This window comes from Scardinius erythrophthalmus (assembly GCF_964197995.2).
Source record: "Scardinius erythrophthalmus genome assembly, chromosome: 7".
NCBI classification, from domain to species: Eukaryota; Metazoa; Chordata; class Actinopteri; order Cypriniformes; family Leuciscidae; genus Scardinius; species Scardinius erythrophthalmus.
This window is the reverse complement of record NC_138227.1, coordinates 11,403,336-11,429,797: the sequence shown is the minus strand read 5'-3', so window position 1 is coordinate 11,429,797 and position 26,462 is coordinate 11,403,336. Positions and strand designations below refer to the sequence as shown.

General features: G+C 36.5%; 1 protein-coding gene and 1 long non-coding RNA gene across 2 annotated transcripts in view; one reads left to right on the top strand and one right to left on the bottom strand.

The window, feature by feature from the left end:
- cadm2b (cell adhesion molecule 2b) overlaps window positions 1-26,462 on the top strand; it is a gene marked incomplete at its 5' end in the record, with an annotated part of 235,263 nt that overhangs the window by 102,560 nt on the left and 106,241 nt on the right. The gene's annotated exons all lie outside the window — the stretch shown is intronic.
- Window positions 22,309-24,797, bottom strand: LOC308693448. The gene is made up of 4 exons (XR_014030454.1): window positions 24,732-24,797; window positions 23,758-23,842; window positions 23,031-23,087; window positions 22,309-22,919 (listed from the first exon to the last, which is right to left on the bottom strand). It is a non-coding gene; the product is annotated as an uncharacterized lncRNA (long non-coding RNA).

Here is a 26,462-nt window from a genome sequence, read left to right as displayed (position 1 = left end):
AAAAGTTATTAATTCATCTCTAAATTTAATCATGTCACTTTGATCATTTATAAGTTGCCTATCAGATGTAAATATGTGCTGCGCGCTTTCCTTTCCTCTCAATAACAAAATAAACACAAAAAATGACAGCGGTGAGAAAACAGCTGTTCATTTATTTATTTTTTGTCGGACTGTCGGATCATAGCGATGGTGGATATTTTTGACCAGCTTTGTAATTCGCCGGCATCATGTCGACAGATGAGGTAATCAAAATGACTCTGTTAAGATAGATTGATTATAAAGTATATTTGAGACAATAGGCTGTAGCTATAGATCTGGCATGTGAGGCTATAGTTTGAATAAATCCCCTTTCTTTGCATAAAACATTGACATACAGTACAGAATAGCTCTTTCAGAATTTTCCTGAACATAAATGTTCGTTTCATGTGTCATAGAACACAAGAGAGCGTGCATAAACATATTAGTTTGATTTCCCGCCAAAAACGTCCAGAGTCCTTCACTTAAAAATCAGTCTACATGCTTTCATAGCCAACCTAGGAAGTCGGGAAAGGTCTCTGATTTTTTTATTTTCGTTACAAGCTTTAAACAAGCTCAAAAGTTAAATCCTTTATGGTCAATAACAAACTCTTGTAAGTCAGAAAGTCGCCATATTTTGAATGACCCTTTGGTTAAGTTTTAAGTAACGGTTTCATCAATGTTTGTCAAGATAACATGAAGTAAATGCATGCACATCCTCATTTTCTTTCTGCTTTTGAAAGGAGAACACTGCTGTTTTCTAATCTAGAGATTTATATGGTGTGTCCTGTGGATTTCCACTGAGGATATTATATTAAAGAAGAGTTGGCATTAGATATGAAAAAGTGTGGAAAGGTACACAATTGTTATTGGGAGATTAATGTTAGACTGTGCCATTTGCCTAGCATGAAGTGAGTCTTTAGGGTTTGGATGACCAGTGTTTTGCTTTTGTCTGGGAAAGAGGGAAAGTGAAGACAAAGAGTTGCAATTGCGAGGATGAGGGATCGCAGAGGGCTCTAGAGATTTGACCCGTGGCTTCATAAAGGCACAGGATATGAGAAATGTTGGAGGGAAGGGGAGAGAGTCGAGTGTGTAAACGACCGCAGAACCATCTCTCCGTTTTATTTCACTGGGAGTTGAATCATTTCCTTACAAAATTGATGTGGCATTATGTGAACGTTCCTTGCAGTGTTATCCGTAGGACACAAATGACAAATGGAAATGTAGGGAGTTAATGATTAAACTCACCTGTGCATCTTGTACCAATTAAATGTTGTGTGTATAGGTATACATTTATTCCCAAGGATGAGTGAATACTCAGTAATGTAATATAATTATGTCCTTTTATAAAGTAAACAAGCGTACATTAGTATCACTTGCATAATTAATGTATAAATACCTCACAATGTAATGGCGAAGTGTCCAATTCTGTGCCACGTCTTCACTCTTAGTATGGAAAAGCTTGCCTGAAACATTAGGTAAATACATCGCATGAATGTGCTCTTAATGTAGATTTTATGTTATGGCATATGAGCACACTTATACCCAACAGACTGGAGAACATGAATAGTATGAAGCGAAGGGAAAAGGGGGGACGTTTTCTCCCTTGTAGTCCTCCCTTCTTCCCTTAGCCCAGAACGGTGACAAGCTGTGATGAATTACCTCATTATTCTAGCTCACTTGTTCATTTCTCCGCTTTTGTAATTTCCCGGGTTGATCCCCAACACGGCTGTGCCTACAGTACTTCTGTTCTATTCATACCAAAGCCCCTCTCCCGCGCACACAATACCTCTGTCTACTGGCTTTACGCGTGGCGGCGGCGCGCGCGGATCTGAAGCTGCAGCGTATGCATCGCTTACTCCAAAAACCAACACGGTAAAAATGGCAAAGGCCAAATTGACTTCTACACTCTGTCAAAACTGGAGTAAGCTCTCATCACTGATATCACAGCGAATAGAATTCCCACCCTTGACACGTTGGCACACTATAATAGGGTTTAAGGTTTCACAAAGCAGCTCTAGCACTCCAGCAGGCTAGTTAATTTACGGGTCTGGTTTGTTAGTCTGTATTGGGCCACGATATGTCAGATCTTTTCTTTCTGTTTTCAGAAGAACGTATAAGTTTAGAGCAATAGAAGCAGATGTAATAAGTTACGTCCGACACGGATTTGCCAATGTGCATTGATCTCCATGCACAGGGTTCATTGACTCCAGTGTGAGTTGTTTTTACCTTGTCTTGCTTTGTCGTATTGATCAAAGTGGTTTGTTAGGCCATGGGTCGTGCATTAACCAAATGTATGGTAACAGCCTATATATAATGCAGTATAATACTGATAATGGTAGGCTATTTCTCTGTTTTACTGATGTTTTCTTATTTTACCAAATAGCCTGCTTCCGTATTCTTGATTATAGCCTATACACTGTACACTTTGGTTATATATAGTGAATGTAATAGTCTCATAATATTAAAATGTTTACTTGAATGTTTATAAAATAGAACTATATTAACATTTAAAAATATGTATTTTTCTATTTTCTAATATATAAATATATACATTTGTTAATGTTTTTGAAGGGAGTCTCTTATGTTCACCAAGGCTGCATTTATTTGATCAAAAGTACAGTATAAAACGGTTATATTGTGAAATAATATTACCATTTAAAATGACTCATTTCTATTTTAATACACACTGTTTTAAAATGTAATTTATTCCTGTGATGGAAAAGCTGAATTTTCAGCAGGAAATACACCATCGGCCTAATACAAATTGGTGCATCCCTAATAATTATTAAAGAAATTAATACTTTTTTTTTTCAGTAAGGACACATTAAATCAAAAGTTAAAAAAAAAAAGTTTAACTTTATATTCAAAGAATACTGCAAAAAAAAGTCATGGTTTCCACAATATATGTATAAATTAAATGAATTATATTAATATTGTAATAGATTGAATTGAAATTATTAGCGCTTATTTATTAGCATTTATTAATTCATGTATTATGTACAGGTTTCATATAACATGTTATGAAATAGGCTGGAATTCCCTTTTGCCGTCTCCATGTTGTCTCTGATTGCTGCTGATTGTCTTGAAACAAGCATGACAGCTTGTGTCGTATTTATACCAAGATGCAGATTTGATATAATTTTACAGTGTGTCATGGTAATTATACTCAGTAATCTAGTGCTCTCATTCTCCCCTCTGGTTTTTTCCCTCTGTGTTGATGAGTGTGATGAGTGTGCATACTGCTTATTTGTGTACTGCTTTCAGACAGCATGTTTGTAATTGATCATATTCAGAGATGCCATATGGCGGGTATGTGTCCAAATGCGACGTGTGAAGTAACACTGGCACCTAAATGTAGCATCACATTCCACCACAGAAAAAAAGGCCCCTTTGTAAATACTCACTAATTACTTATTCACTAGTCTCTAGTCTCTCTGTCATTATCCGTATCTGCCAGCCATTGTACAATTCAATTTTGAAGCTCTGTGGTTTCCCAAATATTTACACTTTACACACTTTATATGGAAATGCTGCTTTTTATCAACCAAAAGTTATTTTTTTAAATCAGGCTGGTTTTAATAGATGAATAATTTAAATTGAGTTACTTAGATTATATGTTGATTAATTAATCAAAGCATTCACATATACTCACCTAAAGGATTATTAGGAACACCATACTAATACTGTGTTTGACCCCCTTTCGCCTTCAGAACTGCCTTAATTCTACGTGGCATTGATTCAACAAGGTGCTGAAAGCATTCTTTAAAAAATGTTGGCCCATATTGATAGGATAGCATCTTGCAGTTGATGGAGATTTGTGGGATGCACATCCAGGGCACGAAGCTCCCGTTCCACCACATCCCAAAGATGCTCTATTGGGTTGAGATCTGGTGACTGTGGGGGCCATTTTAGTACAGTGAACTCATTGTCATGTTCAAGAAACCAATTTGAAATGATTCGAGCTTTGTGACATGGTGCATTATCCTGCTGGAAGTAGCCATCAGAGGATGGGTAAATGGTGGTCATAAAGGGATGGACATGGTCAGAAACAATGCTCAGGTAGGCCGTGGCATTTAAACAATGCCCAATTGGCACTAAGGGGCCTAAAGTGTGCCAAGGAAACATCCCCCACACCATTACACCACCACCACCAGCCTGCACAGTGGTAACAAGGCATGATGGATCCATGTTCTCATTCTGTTTACGCCAAATTCTGACTCTACCATCTGAATGTCTCAACAGAAATCGAGACTCATCAGACCAGGCAACATTTTTCCAGTCTTCAACTGTCCAATTTTGGTGAGCTCGTGCAAATTGTAGCCTCTTTTTCCTATTTGTAGTGGAGATGAGTGGTACCTGGTGGGGTCTTCTGCTGTTGTAGCCCATCCGCCTCAAGGTTGTGCGTGTTGTGGCTTCACAAATGCTTTGCTGCATACCTCGGTTGTAACGAGTGGTTATTTCAGTCAAAGTTGCTCTTCTATCAGCTTGAATCAGTCGGCCCATTCTCCTCTGACCTCTAGCATCAACAAGGCATTTTCGCCCACAGGACTGCCGCATACTGGATGTTTTTCCCTTTTCACACCATTCTTTGTAAACCCTAGAAATGGTTGTGCGTGAAAATCCCAGTAACTGGGCAGATTGTGAAATACTCAGACCGGCCCGTCTGGCACCAACAACCATGCCACGCTCAAAATTGCTTAAATCACCTTTCCCATCTTTCCCATTCTGACATTCAGTCTGGAGTTCAGGAGATTGTCTTGACCAGGACCACACCCCTAAATGCATTGAAGCAACTGCCATGTGATTGGTTGATTAGATAATTGCATTAATGAGAAATTTAACAGGTGTTCCTAATAATCCTTTAGGTGAGTGTATAGCAATATAAGCTGACAAAAGCCTGAGATGAATATTATTAAAAGACATTATGACATATACGTATATTTAAAACATATACAAACTTATATAAAATCTTCACAAATACAATAAAAACAGTAATATTGACAAATATTTTTACAATTTAAAATAGCCTAATTGTTTTGGGGAGGTTAAATCTATTTTTCTTTAGACTAAAAAAATAATAAAAAATACTACAACAGTAAATAATAATCCTAAAATAACACTGATAACATCCTAGCTTTGGGGCATTCTTCTGTAAACCTAAAAATCTAGTTTAAAAATTCAGCTTCTTCAAGTGTTTTTTCTCTAACTGTGCAAAACAGTGTGTACATGATGTAAATATTCAAGTATGTTAAAATGTATTTCAAGACACTGAAATTGGATTTAGTAGGTGTTCGGCTGGAGGCTGTCATAAACTGAATGTATGCTTCAGGAAAACTGTAAAAGTGCAAGGTTTGTATATCTTTAATGTAATATCTCAATTCAAGCAGAAGAAACAAACCTATATGACTTTTACAGTGGTTAGCAGAATTTTCGGTAACACTTTATTTTGATGGTCCCTTTTGAGCATTCTGTTGACTATAAGTAACTTTGCAACTACATGTCAACTAACTCTCATTAGAGTATTAGTGTACTGTCTGCTTAATATCTGATAACTCTTTATTGTGATGATCCTCCAACAGACACTCTACTGACTAAGTAAGTTTGCAATTGCATGTCTACTTATTCTAACCCTAACCCCACCAGTCTACTAATACTCTACTAATACTCTAATGAGAGTTAGTAGACATGTAGGTGCAATGTTACTTCTAGACAACAGAATGTGTTAAAGGGACCATCAAAATCAAGCGAAACCGAATTTTCTGCTTTTCCATTTTGTGTATTAATTATTCAAACTGTTCTCTGCTTATGCATTGTCTCCTCACCAAAATATGCATCATGACCTGAATTGTGTCTCACATCCACTTCTTTTGTCTCCACAGGTAAGCCTGTTTCCTGTTCATAGAGGACTTCATGTTGAGAGTACGGTCTGTGTCGCTGTTGGGGAGGATTCATCCTTGTTATGTTGTCTGAGTAATAGAGGCAGAAGGTAAAGTAATTTTAGTGACTAATGCAAAGCAGCGCTCCTGCCAGTTTTCCTGGTTGGGATGTACATATACTTTATATTTAATGCCAGGAATGTATATATACATATTTCATGGAAACTGTATTAACATTTTCGTTTTGGCATTTGTGTCAAGATGTGGTTTCTTTTACATTTTCTCCATGGATAAATGGACAGGGAAAATGTCATCCCGTTCCTTAAAACAGGTTGTCCTCATCCCAGAAGAGTTTCTCATTTAGTACCCTTGTGAAAAAGAAGTGCACGTAATTATATTGAATGTGTACTTCAAATCATAAAAAATATATATTTTTTAAAAACTTTATGTACTTGCAGATAATACATAAATTGAATATAAGGCCGCTTAAGTGTGCTTTCATGGCTAAGTTTCTAGTAGGCCTACATTTTTTTTAAAGTGCACAATAATGGCAAATTAAAAGTTTTACTGTAAAGTAAAATTATGGAAGCCTGTTTCCTTTTTTATTTTTTATTCTGTGACGGAAACAAACTTTCATAAAATTTGTTAGCTGAAATAAAAATAAAAGATAAAAATTAACAAATGTTTGTTTTGACAGCTTTGAATTAAGTTGTTGGACCAACAAAATACATTGAGTTAGAGGAACTTAATAATTTGTAGCTTTAAGTTGTAGGTCTGGAGCCAATTAATCTTATCTATTTCAGTTTAAAACCACAGCTATCGTAGAACACACTAAATGTAACATTTAGCATGTATATTTAACGAAAAAGTAAGATATTACTTTTACAATTACAACACTGTAAACCCAGATTTTGTTTCTAATTAAACTTACGAGTAATCATTACTTATTCTTTTATGTTTAGTAAAAATCTGCTATCATTACTAAACAACATTAGTTGTTTGTACTATTTAGCTGAAAGATTCATTGCACTAATCATGTTAAGCTGAGATAACTCGCTATGTTAAGCTTCTGTAAGGGAGGGGCGTGGCCTATTTAAACAGGTGACAGTGCGCAGAGTGCGCCATTTAAAGTTTGAACCGAAGAGTCGAACATTACCAGCTTAACTTATTACTAAACAGACTGACTTTATTTCTGTCAGACGTCTACAAAAGATCTTGTTGAGAATCAACAGAGGTTTAGATGTTGATTATTTATTGGTTCATTTGTAGTCACCATGATGGTGAAAGGTGTTGGCTTTAGTTGTGCTCTTGCCATTGATATTTAAACATTATATTTTCTCTGGCTGCTTTAATTGTGATTTTAAATGGCACAATAGTTATAGCAAAAAGCCTGATTATAACTGCCTATTGATGTTGTTATCAATAGAGTTTGTAAGTCATTAAAGTCAGTAGCACTTGACTGTTTCTGTGATTTTAGAGCAAGAAATCCAACAGAATTGTATATGAATCTCAACAATGGTAACGCTTGCAATGCATGCTGGGTACCGAATAGTAAACCTATTATCCTAAACCATGTAAATACAACAAAACATGTTTAGTTTCAGCTTGTGTAAAAGGTTAGGGTTCCATGTTAATACAACTCAACATGTTTAGTTTCTGCTTGTGTAAAAACGAAAGTGGTATAAGGCAACGGGTTTCCTCGCGATTTGCGAGTAAAGTCAACTAATTCGGGTTAAGAGTGAATTACTTGTTCGCTAAACAGTCCTTTGAAAAGTCTCTACAGCACAATGGTAACCACAAACCTAACAAAAACTCTTTTAAATGTCAAATATAACAGCATTAAACACTAGCGAGTCTTTCCCTTCACTAAAAAACAAATAAAATAATACTGATTTCAACATTTATTCTCCTTATCCAGTCCTATGCAAAGCATGCTGGGAACTAGAAATCCACTATACCCATTTGTTTTTATATTTTCATTTAAAATAAATAAATAAATAATGCCATACTTTGTGTTAAATTACCCTGGCAGTAAATGTAAACAAAAATGGTGTTTATGTTTTAATTATGTATTTTTTTTTTTTTTTTTTTTTTTTTAAGTATTTTTGATGAATGAACACTGATTCTGAAGGGTAATATGGTAGCTTTAAGCCTTTATCTATCTTTAATGTTCTGGTTTGATTTAGGACTCTTGGAGAAGTTTGGGCCCCATGCACGTAAGCACATATAAAGTAAGGTTAGGGTTAGGGTTATTTTTATTTTTATTTGAACTTTAGTTGTTGTAAATATTACGTTTAAATTTAATACACTGTAAATGTACAAAATTGTAACTTTATCAATACAAATATACTGTATTTAATACATGACTAAGTTTCAATAGAAATGATATTCAAGTATATTTTAGTTGACGAAAAATGCTTTAACCGTATTTCAAATATGGAATGCTTTACCATATTTCAGAGACAAAAGAAGTAATTAAAGAAATGCCATAAAAAGATGTACTTAAGTGGGTAAAAAAAGCATTTACAAAAAGCATAATACATTTTTCTACATTTTATTTTAATAGTAAATAACAAGCAATTTAGTGTCTGAAAATATTACATTCATTTTGCAAGTATATTCTTTTAAAGTATATTCTTTTCATATAATAATATACGTTCAATGGTTTTTGTGTTCCTGTACACTGTAGAGGTGTGTTCATCACCTACCAGTGGTGTAGTGTGTGTGTGTGTGTGTGTGTGTGTGTGTGTGTGTGTGTGTGTGTCTGTGTGTGTGTGTCTGTCTGTGTGTGTGTGTCTGTGTGTGTGTGTGTGTGTGTGTGTGTGTGTGTGTGTGTGTGTGTGTGTGTGTGTGTGTGTGTGTGTGTGTGTGTGTGTCTGAAGAAAAAGTACGACGGCCGATATTTTCTCTGGTGGAAAGCAGAATAATTAAGTAGGCCGTGTTTCCCGGAGGACTCATAATTTTGGCGTGTCCACTGGCCAGACTGCGGTATCCTTCACAAAGCGGAACATGAGTTACTTTGCCCCGTTCTCATTGGCAGGATTAATCTGACATCATGCAAGCTGTTAGGACATTTTATTATTCAGAGTATTCCCAGAGTATTCTTTCATGTATTTATTTTTGGGGTGAACAAACACTGAAGGCACTGAAGAATCCTAGGAGAGTTTTTTTTGTGATAATGGCCAAGATGACAAACTTGTATGATCCCGTTGACCCTGTTGGGGTTTATTTAATATTGCGATAATGTCCAACTCTGCAACAAACTTAAAGCTTTTCTGCACATAACACTGAAAATAATTAGAGAAACACATATTTTGTGGTCAGAATTTCCCTTGAAAAAGATGTTACATTAATATTTCAGAAACGTAGCTACTTATAGTTACGCTTGAGAAGTTTGCAAACTTTAAGACATGAGTCTGGCAATTTGTAGTTCTTGCAGAAGGCATTATTAAGGCACAAACATTGCAAACAAACCCAGCAATTATTTTTTTAATAGCCTAACTTCTAAATAAAACTTTAAAAACCCTGCAAGCCAATGACATCAATAGCCATTGTGCGTTGTTCCTGGGAAAGCCAAAGGGGTCTTTAAATGGGTCAAAGACAAGAGTAATCTTTGATAAGAAAAGGAAAAATCTTTTGAAAATGTGGTTTAAAACATATGTGCCGCACTCTTTGAATTAACGTTTGTTTATACGGTTTTGAAAAACCATTTTCAAGAAAAGTTAAAAGTGTTCAAGCCAAACAACAAGTAATAAGGCACATACTTTTCTTACATCTTCAATACATGTGAATATACACCTATTTATTTAATAACAAATTCATTAATTACAGAATTATTCATTTGATTATTTGGAGAGTGGCACCACGTGACATTTTACAATCTGATTCTAACCTTGCCATGTCAAATTATCTGATTCATTTTAAAAATAAAAAGGAAAAGCAATTTTATTTCAGAAATTAAAATTAGGCTCATCATAGAAGAGGTGCATTTAAGTAATTTGTATGTATACATAAAAAAAAAATAATAATAATAAATTAATATATCTGGACATCTTATGCCATTGACCCAGCAAAATTTTGTTTCATACTCCTTGAAATTTGTTTTGAAGACTTACACTTACAGCTAAAATTTCAACCTGATTGAGTCATATTTTGTTTTCCTTTACCTGTCTCGCATTTTGACAAAGCAACTTGTCCTTGATTGTTTATGGCGCTAGTGTGACAGGATGCGTTAGACCGAAAGGACCCGGAGGGAACCTTACACGTGGTTCATTGTAAATTAATAAACAAAGAAGGAGAAAAATGTAATGAATTTACCAGGTCTGCTGGCACGGTTCCCCTGCACAGGAAATGTTGTTAGGCATGTCAACAAATCAGCTCTTGTAGACGGCACCGCTCATCATTAGAATAATTCATTGTAATTAGTCAGTCTTTTTAATCACCTCAATAGACACAGCGTCCCAATACTTCCTCTGAAAGATAAATGGCTGTTTACCCAGGCGAAAAGAATCGGTGTACTCGCTGCTGCACTGCAAACTTTAAATGGCATGCTTGATTGTGTTTCTGACAAAGCATTGCGCTGAAAGATTTTCAACAAGAGCTCGGGACAGTTTGCAAGTGCCATGTTTGCATTTATAGGGGGGCATACTGGGTAAATAGTCTGTCTTTCAGCCTTCACTACGACTGAATGCTACTGTAAATCTGCACTTTTTCAGCACTAGATGAATATTTACAGATTCATTATTGAATTAGCGAAGTAATTAGTGTTGAGGGGGTCGTTTTTAAGTATCTTAAGCTTTGTGAAATTTGTTGCCAAGAAATTATTCACTAGGACAAGTGGTGTCCTGACTGTGCATTTCATGTGTATTTATTCTGAATTCGAAAACCAGTCGTTGTTAATCTCTATAGCTGGATACATTTGAATGGCACGCGATGAATTATGAATGTCTTCCTCATGTATGATTTATGGTGTATTTCCCACTGATTCTTCTTGATGTGCTTCATGCCTCTGTTTTTTCCAGTTTGGCTTTAAGGGTACAGACAGCAACATATTGGGTGTATTCATCTCATCTTATGTGGTAATGAAATCTCAAATATCATGTTTTCGAATGGGAATAAAGTGCTCTCTGGGGGCTTTCTAATCAGAAGTCATGTTTATATGGAAGCTAGTTGCTCTGTTCCAAAACCAAGTGAGCTGCCTACAGAGGCAACATTTTAAGGTGTCAAATTATACCTCCTAAGATCCTTTGTTTTAAGGCAGAATATAGCCTTCATAGAAAATGCGATCCCAGACGGTATTACAACAAGCTCAGTGAAAATTCAATCCAATATGGTGAACAATGTGAAAAGTAGTGTAGTGTAAGAGAGTGCAACAGTGGCCGACACTTTTCCAACACCCTTGGTTTTCCCATACATTTTTTCCATAGGGATTTACAAAAAAGTCTTTGTTAAAGAGTTACAGTATAAGCCATGAACCTTATTAACTAGCCTATGAGGTGAATCATTAGCCTGACTTCATCATACGCATATTCTAGTCAGAATGTCTGATACTGCTTCATAGGGCTTTTATTATGGGGCGTGTCTCAACCGAACCAGGAAAAAAAAAAAACTCTGCACTCAATTGGATAGACCTACAACCAATCAGAGCAACGAAGTAAATGACGCATGTTCTTCATTCATATTTTCAACCAACAAAATGTTGCGGCTCTCTGTTCCTCTTTTAAAATGAATGCGCTGTGGATATCTTCTATAACATGGAATCTACACATGATGTTTCATTAACAAAGTTCGGGAGGAGCACGTACAAATAATCAATCCAATATCAACTTGTCATCAAACAGTACCATGTCTAACGTTACCGAGGAAGCATATTCACTCTATCAACTTACCTAACACTCCTTGACAGTTTTTCAGCATCCCTCCACCACCCCGAATCCTCACTCTTGTCTTGTTCTCTCACAACCAGGAACACGGGGGGGGGGTATGGCTACCGAGCCCACAGCCCTCTCCTCGGACAGCACGTCATATACGCATTTATTCTATCTGACTTATTTGTGTGAACTCGTTAAATCTCATATACGCATTTATTCTATCTGACTTATTTGTGTGAACTTGTTAAATCTCATATACGCATTTATTCTATCTTCTAACTTATTTGTAAGTGTGAACTCGTGAAATCTCAATTCTCCAGCGGCAGTCATCTTTGCTGTAAACTAATTCAACCCAACCACTCTTTGATGACGTGGGTGATTACGTAACCGCAGATCATCTGTCCATCATCGATTAAAGCCCGCCCTGGCAATTTGATTGGGTCGGCCTTCTGGGAGCCGAGCATAATTACTTCTCAATGGATCGAGTCCAGACCGAACTTCCCGACCAAAAAATGTTGTGGGCGGGGTTCGGGCTGGCACCCAGGCTAGTGAATCATAACAAAAATGTTTGAAAATCTGAAAAATCCTATGAAGCAATGTGAATATCAATCAAAATAAATTTAAAACTTTGGATTTAAAGATGTTGATTGTGTATATAGAACAAGCATATTTTAGGTTTACTGCAAAATATTTGGGCTGTAGCAATACATCGTGTCACAATATATCGCAATACAAAAATGCAACTATATGTATAGTGGATAGTGACAATATGTATTCTGTATAGTTCACCCAAAATGAAAATTACTTTCTTACACAGAACAACCTCCTGGACAACAACCAGTCTGGTTTCAAAAGCGGACACTCAACTGAGACTGCCCTGCTCTCAGTGATTGAAGCTCTGAGACTGGCAAGAGCAGCTTCCAAATCCTCAGTTCTCATCCTTCTGGATCTGTCTGCTGCCTTTGACACAGTTAACCACCATATCCTCCTGTCAATCCTAAAGATGAAGGGCATCTCGGGAACCGCACTCCAATGGTTCAAGTCTTACCTCTCAGGTAGGTCCTTCAGGGTGTCTTGGAGGGGTGAAGGGTCTAAGACCCAACATCTAGCTATTGGGGTGCCTCAGGGCTCAGTGCTTGGACCATTTTTCTTCTGCATCTACATGTCATCACTTGGATCTGTGATTCAGAAACATGGCTTTTCCTATCACCGCTACGCTGATGACACACAACTCTACCTCTCATTCCAGCCTGATGATCCGATGGTAGCTGCTCGCCTCTCAGCCTGCATGACAGACATTTCTGGCTGGATGAAGGACCACCACCTTCAACTAAACCTTGCAAAGAGACAGAGCCGCATATGGTCCCGGCCAACCAAACACTACACCGCAACTTCTCCATTCAGCTTGATTTGTCATCCATATCTCCTTCAAGGTCAGCCAGGAACCTTGGAGTTGTGATTGATGATCAGTTGAACTTGACAGACCACATTGCTAGAACTGCCCGGTCCTGCAGATTTGCCTTTTACAACATTAGGAGGATCAGGCCCTTCCTATCAGAGCATGCTACACAACTCCTTGTCCAAGCTCTTGTTCTATCCAGACTGGACTAGTGTATTGCTCTCCTGGCTGGTCTTCCAGTTTGCACTGTCAAACCTCTGCAAGAGTGGTCTTTATCGAGCTGAAGAGAGCACACATCACTCCTCTCCTCACTAAATTGCACTGGTTGCCAGTTGCCGCTCGCATCAAATTCAAGTCACTGATGTTTGCCTACAGAACCATTACTGGCTCTGCTCCCTTTTACCTAAACTCATTACTTCAGACCTTTGGCCATCCAGAAACTTGCACTCTGCAAGTGAACGTCGTCTTGTTGTGCCATTTTCAGGAAACGGCTGAAGACACATCTTTTTCGTCAGCACTTGATCCATTAATACTAAGACTTTCTCTTCTATTCTATATCGATTTATAAAAAATAAATAAAAAAAGTACTACGTTGGATTAAACTGGGAAGGGTCATAGCACTTGAATATTGTTGTCCTATTGTTAGTTTAACTGCTTCTATTGTTCTCATTTGTAAGTTGCTTTGGATAAAAGCGTCTGCTAAATGAATAAATGTAAATGTACTGTGTGCGAAAAAAGTTTTCTGAGTTTTAGTGTCAGTACTACATTAAACGACTATATATAATGTTGAAGATAATGTATAATAATGCAATGGGGGAATATTTGTGGGTCCTGAAAATGCCAAATGTATTATGTTACCAGTAAAAAGTGGCCTACATTATTTTAAATATATTTAGTCAGTGACAGAGTGCAAGCGTATTTGTCTAAAATAATTCTGTATTTTCAGCTTCAGAATCATGAATATTTTTATTCTGGTGTCACTATTGTCCTGTGCATTGGGTTACCGGCACCAAGTCAAAACCCATCCATTTCCACCCCCAATGTAATATAAAATTTAGCATTTTAATCAACAGTACATTTTTTTTGACCTTTTATCGTATGTCTTGGAGTATTGCAATAATATAATATCGTGAGTTGTATCGAATCATGACATGAGGGTATCAGAGGATGCATTACAAGGTCGGAAGGCATCGAGGCCCAATGTTAACTTCACATCCTGTCTCATAAGATACCTTCATCTTATGGATTTTTGAAGGAAGCATAGACAGATCGTTCCCTGCCTTTGATATCCCACAATCCTGTACGTTCCATTCCGTAAAAGTTGAGCTAAAAAGAAGGATGGCAACTTTTGATGCCATTTCTAGCGAGAAGTTACTATTGTAGTAATTAAATATTTGCTATAGTTTACACCAAAGCTCTCTCGACACAAACAAGCAAGCAAGGCAATAAGCTAAGTTTTCAGATGCAGCCGTGGTTAATGTTGTTTTAATTCAGGAATTCCGCTGTTAAACAGTGTGGTGAGCAGGAACGCATTTTGAACGATGACTTAACAACCATTCAAGACATTCATACTGTAAGCTACGAGGTTGCTAATCGATGGTATATGCTTTTGTTGAAGCCATTACCCAGTATAACTATTGTGATGAGCAGGACGGTGCCGAGAGCCTTGAGCAAGGCTTGTGGCGCGAGTGTAAATGAGTGTTGCCCATGCGCCACAATGGTCTCTGTCATCACTACTCTTTTTATCCTTCTGGAGCTCCTCCATGGGACTCAAGACCGGTGTGCCGCACAAGCGACGCACATTAACACGTCGCTCCGTTCCCACGGCTATCAGCCCCGTCCTGCTCATCACAACAGTTATACGGGGTAATGGCTTTAACAAAAGCATATACCATCGATTAGCAACCTTGTAGCTTACAGTAAGTCTGTCTTGAATGGTTAAGTCATCATTCAAAATCAATTCCCCAAGAAATGAGATTTTATTTTTGCATTATTAAGCTGAAATGATGTTGTTTATTGACTTAGCAACATGCTAATGTCAGACTCTTGAAATTAATTGTCAAGTGAAGTCTCTCATGTGAAATTGCTGTCTATATAGAGTGTTCCAAATGATTCACTTATGACGTTTAGTATGCTGTCTGTGTATGCAGTACGTTTTTCAACCGAGCTCATCTCTCAAGATGCTTCCACAAGGTTGAGCAGGCAATGAAAACAGCAGGTTGTTATGTGATAGAGCACTGGTGTGCAGCAGTGCTGAGTGAGGTGGGGAATCATTGGGAAATGTCCTTTAATTCTGAGACTAACCGTCCAGCAAGGGAAGCTGGAGCGCATGCCTGGAGGAATTTCAGCCTTTAAGTAGCCTGACCTGAAGAGTCAGATAAGCACAGACCTCCATCTTTCTCTCGTTCTATCATAACTGAAGTTACAGACTTGCAAAATGTCAGAGTTAAGTGCTTTTGTCTCGCTATGCCCTGTCACCACTGCTCTACGTGGCTAGACAGATGCTAACATTTCTTTATAGCACAGGCCTTTACTGAAGACCATTACACATGAACTATAGCTCTATATATACAAAATCTAATTCAAACATGGGAATAAACTAAATTTAAGATGTAAATTTAATAAGAAAGATTAAAGATTTAGCACTATTTCTAGGTCATTAATCAAATAGGTAAATTTAGAGCTTTTCAGACTTCAAACAGGAAGCGACACATTTTGGAAATTTTGACACATTTTGGCACATTTTCTGTTGACATTTCACATTTTTTCCCAAACACTAAAATTACTGTTTACACAAGACACTGTGTTTCCGTGACTGTACAAAGCACATGGATATGAGGCACGTGAACGTGTCGGTTGTCAAGCATCTAATCAAAACATTTATCATTGCATTAGCTTTGTCCCAATTTCTTCGAAGGATGCAGACTTTAAAGGCAATGCCTCCAAAGGCCGAACCGAGCGTTGTTAAATGCCATTGACGAGCGGCAGTAACGTTTGGACTGGACTTTTTTTGGAAGTTATATTAAACTGTCTAAAAAAACAAAACCGGGTTTTACAACCTGTCTAAATATGTTCACCTTGGTCCATTTATGTATGTAATAAAAAGCATAAACTATCAATAAAATCACATCTTAGCAAGACAGGTCAACATGTTAACCTTTTTAAAGTTTTTGTTTTGTTTTTTACATTTCTGGCATTTTCTCTCAAAAAAATTGTCATTCGTCACCAGCGTGCAATGAACCATGGGATAGGCTATGAATTATCCAGTTGTGTCGCTGTGACGCATTCGGTCTTCAAATGCAGCCTTCGAAGGACACAGTTTCACAATGCACAAGCTTGGCACAGCAATGCAGGGTTAACTCCGCAAAAGCAATGCTAACATTCATATCTCCGGGTAAAAAGTGGTGTTAAACCTGCTTCCTAATTACAAGTGTAAAACATGGGGTTAAATGGGGGGTTTAGGATGATGACAGCGTGGGGTTAAGCACAATGTGAGAAGAAATTACATTACATTTAGCAGACACTTTTATCCAAAGCGACTTACAATAGAGGAACAAAAGCAATTAGTCACAGAACCAACAATATTCGTAGAATACAACGCCAGGTTTATTAGAAAGCTAGATTAGAAAACAAGCTAGAGCCGAGGAAAAATGTAAAGAAGAATAAAAGTTGGCAACTCATTCCACCACAGGGCAGCAGAGAGGGTGAAGGTTTTGGAAAGTGACATTGACCATGTGAACTCCTTTGTACAGACTGCTTTGCTTTTGCGGAGCAAAGCAGCTGCTCTGCTTTTGCGGAGTTAACCCTGCATTGCGGTGCCAAACTTGTGCAGAAGATGCTATTTGGATCATTTTCAAAAATCATCAGGTTGGAGTTCATGCAGCTTGAGTGCTGCTGTCATTGAAGTAAAAAAGGTCAAACCAAATACAAAGACATTCTGAAATTCATGTTAAGTATGCAATTTAAATTTTCACTCAAATTGTTTTGCTGATATGAAAATATCATTTAGAAAATGCAAAATAGAAGCACTTTCAGTAGTGGTCTCAGATGTTTGGACCCCACTGTATTTATGTATCACCCTTAATGTTATTCTTAAAGATTTCACTGTTCACTTGGCATTACTGCAGGCCTTTCTGCAGCGGTAAGACTTTGTTTTGGGTTTGATAGGAAGGCTTTCAGCTGGCTGATGCTTTACAAAGATAATTTCAGACGTGTTTTGGGGAAGCCACAAAGCTTAATATCCCCCGACAGCAAACTCCAGGCAATCAATCTCCAAGGCGAGAGAGTCGACACACTGTCCATCTCCTCTGCAGTCTGATGGAGGGCTAAAGATGAGAAACTTTTGGACTCCTCAGCATCTCTCTCTCTCTCTCTCTCTCTCTCTCTCTCTCTCTCTCTCTCTCTCTCTCTCTCTCTCTCTCTCTCTCTCTCTCTCTCTCTCTCTCTCTCTCTCTCTCTCTCTCTCTCTCTCTCTCTCTCTCTCTCTCTCTCTCTCTCTCTCTCTCTCTCTCTCTCTCTCCCTCCCTCCTTGCTCTGCCGTTCTCCACAGCACTGTGGGTTTATAAATTATCTTGTAATATTAGTAATAATTGTACATTAGTAGTGTTATTGAGAAAATCTGAAAATGTCCATGTTGCACTGAGACAATTTTTTATATGAAAGGTTTATTAGAAATTCAGTTATTCTCATTGGATTCTTATTTTATTTGTTTGTTAGATTTTTTGGGATATTAGGCTAGATTGATTGCACTTTATGTATATATACATTCTGGTGTAAAGTGCAATCAATCTAGCCTAATATCCCTAATCCCTAATATTGTGTGTGTTGTGTATCTTTCAGGCATTATGAATTGCATTGTATATGCATTGCATAATTTGAATTAAAAATCACATTTTGATTAACATATTTATATAAATGTTCAATTTTTTATATCAAATTAAAAATCAACATTATCAAAATTAACTATTTAAACCATTATGTGGTATATTGAGCTATATTATTAACAGGAGATTGAGCTTGGAGGGCCGTATCGAGAGGACAGAGAATCTGACAGGGCCGATCAAACGCAGGCAGCTGTTTTTCCTTCTGCATGGATCATGAGCAAATCTGATGATTGTTAGTCTTGAGGGGTGGGCAGGCTGCCACGGCCATCAGTTCAGACAGCTAGAAATTACATGTTTTGGAGCGTGCTCCGAGACGAGCGAAAAAGACACTGGTTTAGAGAGGAAAAAACGCCGGGGTTGAGATGCCAGGAACAAGCCAAAGTTGCTGATGTGAGTTTACTGGTGGAATCAAGTGCAATAAGAGTCATATTTCCTCTTGACAGGGGAGAGAAAAGCAGTGAATACATGATCGAACTGGGGGAAATAAGTCCATTGTAAACAACATGCCCAAGGAGACCTATTAGTATGATTGATCATAAACAAATGCTGACAAGTCTCTCGCTCCCACTCTCTCTTTCTCTCTCTCTCACCCTCTCTTTCTCTCTCTCTCACCCTCTCTTTCTCTCTCTCTCACCCCCTCTCTCTCTCTCTCTCTCTCTCTCTCGCACACAGTCTCTCAGTGGAAGTCTCAACCTGCTAATGCTGATAGATGTAGGTGGTAAATACACAAATACAGGAGGAAAGGAATAGAATAGCTGCGATATATGGAAAACTTCAACTCAAGCTGCATGACAGATTGCAGCCATTGAATGTGTTCAGTGGTCAAATGCAGTTGATCAGTATTCAGTTATAGTTTAGAGGTTCAGTCTCTGCATGTATTGCATTATTTACACTGTTTCACTGACCAATAAGGCTTGTAAGTTATGAGATTAAATAAACGATTTACATGGATACTCGTGTCAAAAAGCTAATTTTATTTAAGAATGATGCATATAAAACCATTATTTTATTGATATTTATTATTTTACACTATTTGATTTTTCTTGTTTTCTGTCTTATATATATTCTAATGAAGTAAAAAAAAATTAAGTTATGATATTCTTTTTTCACAGACATCTAGCACAGATCACATCTTACTATAATCATGTTAACAGCAAAAAACACTTTCTTTTGTGTAGCAACAACTATAAGGCTATGTTACACAACAAGATGCACTAAAAACAGATTTTTTTTCTTATGTTTTTCACATAAAGAAGACAACATTGTCCCCGTTTACACAGATCTGTGAAAACGATTAAAAACGCTGTATTATGCAGCTTGACCAGTAGTTGGCGATGTCACTTTTTTTAAAGAAACACTCATAATACACGTAATACACATGCGCATGACGTCACCGTTTTCACAAATCAACGTTTTTATATGTCAAATCAAACGGTATCATTTTCAAAAACGTGCACTTTGAAACCTGTTTTCAAAAGTTTGCGTTTTCAGGCGTTGTTGTGTAAATGAACGGCCAAAACGTATAAAAAGTTTTCCGTTTTATTTGAAAACGGTGTTGTGTAAACAACCTCTAAGTAGCTTGGCCCAATGGTAGGTTAATTTTCCTAAAACGTTTAAATGCTGCGGCTCAATCAGTTGTGTGATTTTAAGGCGGGGCTATCTGTCTGTCCAACCAATGACAGGCAAGGGGAGTTTTACGGGTTACTATTTTTGGAACTCTTTGTTGTCAATAGAGGCACAGAAATTATTACACACTTCTTATTTGCTGTAATATGTGACTTTTTATCATTGTTACATGACAGATAGGCCAGGAAATTATGTAAGTAGTACACACTAGCATGGTGATAACATAAACACAGTCGGATATGTCAAAAGATGGCATAAAACTGACAGGACAACAAATCTGATATGATTCAAAATATCAGATTTGCGCATTAGGTCTTTGCAGTGTAAATGCAACCTTAATGGTTTCCTGTTTGTCTCTGTCAATCTAAACCCTCATCCTTGGAAATCCTTCAAAATGAATTAAAAAACTTCATAAAGGTAGTACAGATGCCCTTTGCGTCTAGTGGAAGTGCATTAGTCGTGTTCTTTATTTGGCATTGAGAGCAACCAAAACTGTTGTGTGTGAAGTGGGTTCACTTCAATACAGGAATCATTTGGTTTAAGGTCAGCCAAATCTAATGTCATGGTAGGAATAATAATATAAAAAAAAAACTTGAATAAAATAAAACAATTAAAAAAGAAAGAAATAATAATAATAATAATAATAATAATAGTTGAAACTTGAAGCCAAAATATATTTACTTTATAGACATAGAAACCCAAAACTCAGTCATTGATGCTTGAGGGTGCAGCACATGATATTAAAAACCTAGTTTTTTATTTTATTTTTATTTTATTTTTTTCATTCAAACAGAATGATTTGGGTAAATTAAGTTATTATTTTGTCGTGCACTGTAAAAAATGAGTCGTTGGATCAAAGTAAAAAAATTACGTCAACTTGTTACACGTAATCGGTTTACTTTAGCTCAACTTAAAAAAAATAATTTACACAAATCACATTTCTATAGTCAGTTGAAAGTAAAAATACTATTTCAACCAAAGAGATTTGTTTAATTAGCAATAAATTATAAAATATTACTTGGATTAACTTAATTTTTAAACCTTTTATATATTAATTTTATCATATTTTACTATTATTATCAAAATAAATACAAAACAAAATTACAAACATGAAATATCACCGAATTTTTTCTGAAAAAATAAGCCTTTTACACTCTGGAATCAAACATTTAACTGTTTATTTAGTGCAATCTTCCAACAAACTCACAGAAACCAAAATTTCCACTTGTTCTAAAAACATTTGAGGAAGAATTCATTTGATTTACAAAAGTCAATACTGAAACCGTTTTAGTGCATGACTTAATACATTAAAAAAATACATTCAATAATAAAACTGTCAACAATATCATTTTGTACCAAAAAAAAAAAGAAATACATCAATAAATGTATACATCAATTCCATTTGCTACAGTAAAATTGTCACTCAACATTTCAGATTATCTTGCATTAAATTTAGGATTGTAACAGAAAACATTGAAAAGCCCTTAATATGGCATTGCTAAATCATCCAGTGTAACATCAATTCATTGAAAAAAAAACATTGAAACAAATCACCATTGAAAGCTCCTTAAAAGACACGACATGCAGGAACATTTAAAGGGTTAGTTCACCAAATTAAAATATTATTGATGAAATCTGAGAGCTGTCTCACTCCTTCATAGGTTGATAGGTAATTTCATTCTGCCGGCCAAGACAAGTTAGTAAAGACATTGTTAAAATAGTCCAAGTGAAGTGGCTCAACCTTTAGTTTATCAAGCGACAAGAATACTTTTTGTGCACAAAAAACAAACAAAAATTACGACTTTATTCAACTATTAATTTTCTTCAGTTTGGGTCTGAGTGAGTTCACGAGAGCGCCATGACACATGAGTGAGAAATGAGAAGATGACACTCCTGATTATTTGATGGGAAAGGGTGAAAGGTAAGCCATTCATTTAGCGGCATTGGCAAGGCACTTATACGTTTTCTCGTTGGTTTCTCACGATTCGTACATCCAGTGAATGCACACTTTAGAACCATTTTAAAGGGATAGTTCACCCAAAAATGAAAATTCTGTCAGTAATTACTCACCCTCATGTTGTTCCAGCCCCGTAAGACTTTCGTTCATCTTCGGAGCACAAATTAAGATATTTTTGATGAAATCTGAGAGCTGGATCACTCCTCCATAGGCTTCTAAGGGACTGAAACTTGCCGGCCCAGAATAGTTATTAAAGACATCGTTAAAATAGTCCAAATGACTACAGTGGCTCAACCATATGTTTATCAAGCGACGAGAATACTTTTTGTGCGCAAAAAACAAACAAAACTAACGACTTTATTCCACTATTCATTATGTTCTCCGTGGGCCTGAGTGTCTTTACTTAGTAAAACTGCGCAGCGCGTCTGTGTTGCACGTCGCACGCATCACACACATGATCAGCGTCGGCCAATAGTGAGCCTATGTGGTGACGTGCAACACAGACGCGCTGCGCAGTTTTACTAAGTAAAGACACTCAGGCCCACGGAGAACATAATGAATAGTGGAATAAAGTCGTTAGTTTTGTTTGTTTTTTGCGCACAAAAAGTATTCTCGTCGCTTGATAAACATATGGTTGAGCCACTGTAGTCATTTGGACTATTTTAACGATGTCTTTAATAACTATTCTGGGCCAGCAAGTTTCAGTCCCTTAAGAAGCCTATGGACGAGTGAGACAGCTCTCAGATTTCATCAAAAATATCTTAATTTTTGCTCCGAAGATGAACGAAAGTCTTACGGGGTTGGAACAACATGAGGGTGAGTAATTACTGACAGAATTTACATTTTTGGGTGAACTAACCCTTTAAATACTACATCGAGACCCATCTGCGACATCTTCTCAGTTCTTGCGCATGTGTCGTGTTACTCTCGTGAACACGTCAAGAAGATGAACGAAAGTCTTACGGGGTTGGAACAACATGAGGGTGAGTAAATATTGACAGAATTTTCATTTTTGGATGAACTAACCCTTTAAAATCCATTTGCATCTTCGCTATGTCCATGACAATTTTTTTTAAATATGCCTCAAAGGTATATTTAAGTACTTCAGGATACCTCAAGTTCTCAGTACGTGATTCCAAACATCATGGCACGAGCAGATGCAACCGAGGACAACTCATGTAAAACCTCAATACCATCAATGACAATGCTGATGTCCAGGGGAGTGCTTAGACCATCACTTTCACAGACCACAAGTCCAAGTTCTCTCTGTGCTTCAACTTTCTGGCCAATCTGAAAGACACACAAGCAAAAAAAAAAAAAAAGAAACAATTCTTACTCCGAGAGCTAATTCATAAATTCAACTGCTCTTACCAGAGAGACCAAAAGAGACCAATTACTTACCGTTATCTTCTGACTGGACTACAATGACTCCAAACTGTTGTCTTTCAACATCTGTATCTTAAAAAAAAGACAAACACAGCAATCACCAACTTTCATAAAGAAAATTAAAATGCATGGATATGCTTTTGCACCTAAGAGCCAATCATTTTGCAAGTTTATAAATAATACATTAATTAAATAAATTGGTGTAATTTGAAGGTTTATCAATAATTATTTTCAAAGTTGCAAAGATGTCATGTCATACAAATTCCATAAAATAATGTATTTTGTGTAACGTATAATGTAATAGGTCATTGCGTGCATGCATGTTTAAAATTTTATGACGTAATCGGAACCTACTGCAGTGTGTTAAACCGTCAACAACGTAATTGATCAATCAAGAATTTACCATATATTTATTCTTTTAAGTTTATACAGTATGTATATATGAGGCTACTGTCACTTTAAGAATGGCAAATTTTGGCAAATGTTTAACACAACCAAATGTGTTAAAGTGAATGGCAAGGTAGACATTTTCAATTAAAATAAAATATCTGTGACCATTCAAACGCCATATGACACTAAAAAGAACTCAGTTCAGTGCTGTGCAATTTATTGATAAAGTGTACATTCTCTGATCCACTTTGAATTATTTGATAAAACAGTTGCATTAATCAGTTAACTGATCCTTATATGATTATAAATGTATGATAGAAACAAACTTAACATAATTTGTAAGATTACTCACCATATGTAATTTTGTGTCCACCATGAGGTAATCCTGCAGCAAAAGATGATGATGGTCAATAATAATTTTCTCCGTGGTCACGTGGCTTAAACAGAATGCAAACTTGTCATTTGATTTGAAGCATAATCATCATCACACCAACTTAACTGTTGCTTGACTAATTTTAAAGTATTAACCACTCTTACTACTTTATTTTTCTCATTCACCAATGTTTCTACATCAATCAAATGTCAGAAACTTTATGCAATCCACTCAATGAACGAAATGCAGATATATACGCAATGTATACAATCTCTACCGATAGTAACAATAATATATACTATTTTAGGGTTTTTCCTGGATCAAAATGAGTTGAAGGTGGTAAAATCTTGCTTGGAAAATAGGTATCTGAGCTTGGGCTGTCACGATTATTAAATTTGGTGGAGGAGTTGTTTTACTGCGACGCGCTGTTTGAATGCTGAATGGAGAATGATCAGCTGCAGCGGAGGGAAGACGAGTTTGCGTAAACTTTAATTTAACGATGTAAAATTGATTCTGTCCCTCACAACAAGATATGAAATGGCTTTACAACACTTAAATCAGTATATTAGGATGTGTAAAGGATTGCGTAACAAAGATATTTCTAATTATTTAATTATCGCGACAGGCCTAATCTGAGCCTGTCTGAGTTTTGAGGACAGCCGGATCGGGCACGACATTAGACGGAGGCGGTCGCCTTGTAATTCTCGATGCAGGAAAAACCCAAATAAATAATGTAATTAAAAGTCCACAAATTATCTAACTACTTAAGTATTTATTAATGGCTATCCATCGTTACTAGGCCTAACAGTTATAGCTACACTTGAAATATCAGATGACTCTGACCAAAATAAAACAGATATTCAACAAAACACATACATAATGCATTGAATTTTACTTTAATATTATAAAAATGCATATCAACGGCGATAAAACTTATTTTTAGGATTACTCACCAACTGTGGAAATTGCGTATCCTCAACGTCGTCATACAGCAAAACAAGATGGCGGCCGAACAGAAAATTCTCGACCCAAGCTTGATGACGTCAGTAGTCACGTGGTTTGGACGTGGACGTAAAATTGTAATTTGATTTAAAGCAATTAGTTTAAATTATACCCAAAAATTTGTTTTTACTTCAAGACAACTAAACTCAATTACATTAGACCAACGATAAGCCAGAAAAGTGAATTTATTGAGTCAGATCAAGTATAAAAAGTTCTTTAAACTAATGACAAGCCATATGCACTTTTTTCAGTGTGTGGAATATATGAAATATGTAATGCAGCTTCTTTAGGGCAGTACCAAATTAAAAAAATATAATCTAATTTTTAATATTTTATCTCTTATTTGTTTTATTTTAATATTTAAAAGAAAATGCTAAACATCTTACATATTCTGCAAGAAGTAGTGAACTTGTAAAAAAGAACACATGAGCAGTATGTGCTGTATATATATTTAAAAAATATTGATACATGCTATTCATGATTCAAAATGCATGATATAAAAAAAAAAAATTTCACTGAAATCTCATACTTTTCTAATAAGATTTGCTGTTATTATTATTATTCATTATATCACAATTATATAATTTCACAAACTAATTCAGGATTCGAACTTAGGTTTCTTGTGAGCCAACAGTTTTGTAATATCATGAGCAAGTACATCACAGCTATCATTTACTGTGCATGAATTGCATTTTTAATTTGTTTTTTAAATAAATGTATAGATCCAAGGAAAAAAGAGTGCATTCCTACCATACCATCATACAGCCAAGCCCTTCTTGCAATGCTTTTTATTTGTAAGTATTTTAGTGTCTGATGCTACACGCAGTCCAGGTCATCTGGGTGTTGGCAGATCCTAATATACGTGTCCCCGTCTGACAGCACTCGGTTCCTTCATTTCCTGCACTATATCACTGGCGACTGATGTTGATATTGTACTGATATTTTGGAAGTCTTGTGTCCACTCTCCGAGGTCGAGAGAGGTGGTTTGCTGAGGCAGAGTCTTTGTGACAGATGGGCTGTTTGTTCTCGGCACCGGATATCACCCAAAATCTGGGCAAAAAAGCGGAAGATTACTTATGATGGATGAAGATGGTTTGCACCACTGTCGCAGTCGTTGCATCATACGGCCCTTCTGTAATAAACTGAATGTTAAGGTTTGCACTTTACAAGATATATATATCTCTCTCTCTATATATATAGATATATATATATATATATATATATTCAGCTCAAAGAAGCTTCCGGCTGTACTTATTTTCTCAAACCAATCTGAATGCAAAGCGTAGTATACATTGTGTAAATACATTGGGTATATTCGCAAGTGGCGTATGTTAAGCATCTAATTAAGTAAAGGAACTTCCATGCCTAAAGGGGCTGAGAAAGAAATTGCATCATTCATCTCAATTTGTTTTGTGTTGTTCTTGTTTATTGGATAAATGCCCAATGCATTATTTTCATTGTGTCTCCAACTATAAGATATGCATCTCTTATATAGTGGCTAATCCCTGGAGACACACAGGGAAAAAAAAACAATATTTTCCTCAGATGTCCTTTAACTCACAAACACAGTCCTGTGGTTATGATGACATCAGCAACAATGAGCTTTAAGGGACAGACCTTCATTTCTGCTGATGGAGCTCTTGATGGAAATCAGAATTCTGTTCCAATTAAATTCAGCTAGA